Below are 5,053 nucleotides of genomic sequence, written 5' to 3' on the forward strand. Positions count from 1 at the left end.
ATGGGTATCCAGATCCCGCTGTTGGTTATTGCCCGAGAGCCGTCTCGGTCATGTCTACGTGTCTCCCGAACCCGTAGGGTCTACACACTTAAGGTTCGGTGACGCTAGGGTTGTATGAATATGAGTATGCAGCATACCGAATGTTGTTCGGAGTCCCGGATGAGATCCCGGACGTCACGAGGAGTTCCAGAATGGTCCGGAGGTAAAGAAAACTATATAGGAAGTGGTATTTCGGCCATCGGGAAAGTTTCGAGGTCACCCGGTATTGTACCGGGACCACCGGAAGGGTCCCAGGGGTCCACCGGGTGGGGCCACCCATCCCGGAGGGCCCTAAAGGCCGAAGTGGCGAGGGGAACCACCCCTTAGTGGGCTGGTGCGCCCCCCTAGGCCCACCCCCTACGCCTAGGGTTGAAACCCTAGGGTGGGGGGGCCCACTTGCCTTGGGGGTACTCCACCCCCCTTGGCCGCCGCCCCCTTGGGAGATTAGATCTCCCAGGGCCGGCGCACCCCCTGGGGGCCTATATAAAGAGAGGGGGAAGGGGGCAGCCGCACCCTGAAGTCCTGGCGCCCCCTCCCCTGCTACACCTCTTCCTCCTCCGTCACGTGCTTGGCGAAGCCCTGCCGGAGTGCTGCTGTTCCACCACCACCATGCCGTTGTGCTGCTGCTGGAGCCATCATCATCAACCTCTCCTTTCCCCTTGCTGGATCAAGACGGAGGAGACGTTACGCTGACCGTACGTGTGTTGAACGCGGAGGTGCCGTCCGTTCGGCGCTAGGATCTCCGGTGATAGGATCACGACGAGAACGACTACTTCAACCCCGTTCTTTTGAACGTTTCTGCACGATCTACAAAGTGGTATGTAGATGCAATCTCTCTCCCATGACTCGTTGCTTAGATGAACTCATAGATGGATCTTGGTGAAACCGTAGGAAAATTTTTAATTTTCTGCAATGTTCCCCAACAGATGCGGCCCCCACTGCTTTTGAAATAGATCCGGGTTCCATCGCCTGCCCGGGGTACATCCCCCTGACAGTAGTCCCCGAAGTTGTGAAGGTCCGCCGTCTTCAGATGAGTGGGCCTTCGCAGTTTCCCCCTTGAGCAAGGCGGAATCTGCGAGCGTCGGGTCCGACAACACCCACTGTGTGCCGGTTTTCTCGGAAACCGGATCGCGGTATCCCAGCTGCGGCGGGAACCGAGGAGTCTGTCGAATGTTGAGGCGATCCCTCGGGCTTCACGCAGGCGCCACGTGGTGCCCGGAAGTCGGAGGGGCCTGACAGGCCACGCGCATGACGGGACTGGGCGACGGGCCGGGCCTGCCGTGGCACGCCCTTGGCCCACACGCGCAGATTTTTGAGGCGTCTGGGGGCCGGTTGCACTTCCCCGTGTAGTTAGTGCGCGTGTACGTGCGCACTTATTGTGGGGTAGTGGAACAGGCGTGTGCAGACGATCCCACTCCCCCATGTTCAAACCGGGGGTTATAAATTGAGGGGGGCAAGGGGGCGGCGGACATTATTCTCGCTCGCGCCCTCCTGTCCCCCTACTCCTTCTCTGCCCTTCGCCACCAACGCACAGCTGCGCCCGAGGTGCCGAGTAGAGATCTCTCCGTCATCCTTCCTCTCTCTTTCTCATCCGGTGATGTCGCTGCCATCGGGCTCCTGGATGGGCTCGACCGTCACCCCCAACGACATCACCTACCTTCGGTCTTCGCGGCGCTTGCCGCGGGAGACGGACGTTGGTGTCCGTCTGCCGCATGGCGAGCAGAGGCCCCGGCCCGAGGGGCAGGAGCGCGTCGTCTTCCTCACGCATTTCGAGCGTGGCTTCGGGCTGCCGGCGAGCACTTTCTTCCGTGCGTTCTTGGAGTTCTTCGGGCTCCAACCGCACCATTTTGGCGCCGGCGCCATCGTCCAGCTCCGCGGCTTCGTGACCCTGTGCGAGGGGTACCTTGGGGTCGAGCCGACCATTGACCTCTGGGCGCGCTTCTTCTCCTTGAAGCAGCAGGGCCCATCGGCCGGGGAGTTCGCCAACTGCGAGGCCGCCGTCATCTCGAAGCGGTCGGGGGCGGACTTCCCCAAGATCCTGCTCGAGGATTCTGCCAAGAAGTGGCAGAACTCCTTCTTCTATGTCCGCAACCACGGTGCGGACCTCATCAACCTTCCCCCCTTCGCTGTCGCGCCGCCACGGGCGAAAACGAACTGGGGCTAGTCGCTCCGGTGCCCGTCGTAGGAGATCGTCAACCTCTGCGAGCGGGTCACAGTGATGAGGACGCAGGAGGGGCTCACCGGCACCGACCTCCTTGCCGCGTTTATCACCCGCCGGGTTCTCCCGCTTCAGAGGCGCTCCTGCCTCATCGGCGAGATGATCGGTCTTCAGGACCTCAACTGGCTGGGGTCGACGCGGCTGTCTGCGGAGCAGGTTGCGCTCGGCGTCAATGACATCTCCAAGGCCAATCTTGGGGATGACTGGCGATTCGGCAAGGCGCCGTACAGCCAGGCGATCTCGGTGCCACAGGTGAGCGTCTGGTCCTCTTATTTTTCCACCGCGCATCTTCTCATTCGTCCCGGCGCGTCACGGGAGATTCTTCTGAATGCGAGCCGGCATCCTTATGCCCGGGCTCCGTCGCAGGTGGCGCCGGTGGCACCAGAGGAGCCCGCGGCTCACGGCGGCGAGGAGGTGGCCGATTCCGACGCCAGCGCTGGGTGTCGCGCGGGTAAGTTTTGAGTCTTTTCCTTCTTCATTTGTCTTGAATAGTTGGACGCGTTGCGGCGCAGGCAATGCTGACGCTAGTTGTTGGTGTAGCGGCGTTGGGCGGGGGAGGCGGCGAGGCGGGCGGAGCCGGGTCCTCGCATGGGGCGGCGCCGAGCCGCCCACACGGGAAAGACAGCGTCGCGCCGCGACCCCGGGCCCCGAAGCGCATGACGGACCCGGCCGAGCCTGGTAGGCCGGCCAAGAAGAAGCGCGGGAGGCCGACCCCGGTCCTAGTCTTTATGGGGTAAGTATTATTTCTTGCTTGCGCCTGGATTTCTTGAGCCAGCCTTGTCTTTGGTTTGCTCATTCTTCCTTCTTCTTCAGGTCGCCAATCGCGTTGGCGAGGGCGGCGACGGAGGTCGCGGCTGCCAAGGGGGCCGCATTCCGCAGGAGCCGATCCCACCTCGCTGGCCTGGCCGGGGAGGAGGGACGGGTCGACTCGGACCTCGGCCTGGACCTGGACAACGCCGAGGCCTTGGCCTGGCGGGACAGGAACCGGGCCGAGGCGGAGTTTGAGGCATCGTCGGTCCAAGCTTCGACCGATGCGGTGGCGGCATGGGCGCGAAGCGATGCGGAGCCGGCCTGGCGCGAGATGCCGGAGGGCACGGTGGTGGCGGCGACTGTTTTTGAGTCATCGACGATGAGGGAGCGCGGCCGCGGAGGCCGGGCTGAGGTGGTGGTCCTCGACTGGGAGGTCCTTGAGGTGGGGGGCGATACCCCGCCACGAGCCGACGTGGTCGACTGCGCGTGGGCTGATGGCGGTGGAGGCGGCATCGCCTTGGAGGAGGCGCCACGGGCGGAAGCGCCGCAAGCACTGCAGATTATGGACGAGGCACCGCAGGCAGCGATGCCTGAGGTGGCGACACAGGGCGTCCCAGCGTTCGAGGAGGTGCTGGCCGCGTCGCAAGCGGCCAGCGGGGGGCGTGCTTTGGTGCTCCGTCCGGGAGGGCGTCGAGCTGCCGTGCCGCAGCTCGCGCGAAGCGGGGGCGCGGCCATCTTCGGGCCTCAGACCCAGGAGGAGGCAGCGCTGGACGCTGTCAGTCGCCGCCTGCGAGGCCGGACGGAGCAGCTTGAGGCCTTCGCCCAGGCCGAGGTGGAGCAGATGCGTGACTTGGAGCGCGCCGTCTTGGTAAGTTCTTCTTTCGTCTTGTTTGCTTGTGATTTCATCTTTGTGGGGGCGCGCCAGCGCACCCACTGGGTGTAGCCCCCGAGGTTCGGGCCAACTATGTAGTAGTTGGGTCGAATCTTAGGAGCGTCGGGCTTGTTCTAATTTTGGCCTTGTTTCAGCATCTTGACGCCTTCCGGGTTGCCGCCTTCAACCGGCTCCTGGGCAAGCATCGGGAGATCAAGGAGCAACTCGCTACCAAGGAGGAGGAGCTTCGCATCGCCCCAGGTACTTTTTGTGCTCTTTTTTTAGTGGGGGCGCGCTAGCGCACCCACTGGGTGTAGCCCCCGAGATTCGGGCCAACTGTGTAACGGTTGGACCAAATCTTAAGTCTTGTCTTTTTCTTTCCTTCTGCTGAGCTCTTTTTCTTCGCAGCCGAGGTGTTGTCTTGGCGGACCCGGCTGTTCCGGGTCGGTCATCATTACGACCGGCTTGTTGCTGATACCGGCCGTCTCGGCGTCGAGGCAGCGCAGGCAAGGGCGGAGGCGGCCGCGGCCCGACGGTCTCTTGACGAGGCCAACCGGCTGCACGAGCAGCTGGCGGGTCACAAGAGCCGCCTCGAGGCCGGGGTGGAGCTTCTTAAGGCGGAGGACACCAAGGTGGTGGAGACGCAACAGGCCCTGGTCGAGGCGGACCAGCAGCGCGGCCAGCTGGTCGATGACAAGGGCCGGCTCCATACCAAGGTGGAGCGTCTGCGGGAGCAGGCCACCGTGGCTGAGGAGGCCCGCCAGGCTGAGGCTTGCCGCCGTGAGGCGGCCGAGGAGGCGGCCGAAGACAAGGATGCCGAGCTGAAGGTGGCCCTTGCTAAGGCGGCCGACCTGGAGAAGGCGCTCAGGGAGTGGGACCACGTCTTGGAGCGGGAGCGACGTGGTACGTTGCTCGAGGCGCAGCACCTGGAAGAGTCCTCCAGTAAGTGCTGCTTCTTCGTAGTTTGTCGGGTCGGAACCCGGCCCTTCCTTCCTTGTTGTTCTTCTAACTTGCTTCTTTTTTGGCGATAGGGGCCTTTCCGGAGACGCAACGGCTGGCGGAGGAAGCCATCCGCTATCAGCATGAGCCGACCGGCGTTGCTGGGTCCGGGACGGATCCGCTGACGGCCTGAACCTTCCCGGAGATCATTGCTGCTGCTGAGGCCCAACTGCGGG

This window comes from Triticum aestivum, chromosome 2B (genome assembly GCF_018294505.1).
Source record: "Triticum aestivum cultivar Chinese Spring chromosome 2B, IWGSC CS RefSeq v2.1, whole genome shotgun sequence".
Taxonomy (NCBI): domain Eukaryota; kingdom Viridiplantae; phylum Streptophyta; class Magnoliopsida; order Poales; family Poaceae; genus Triticum; species Triticum aestivum.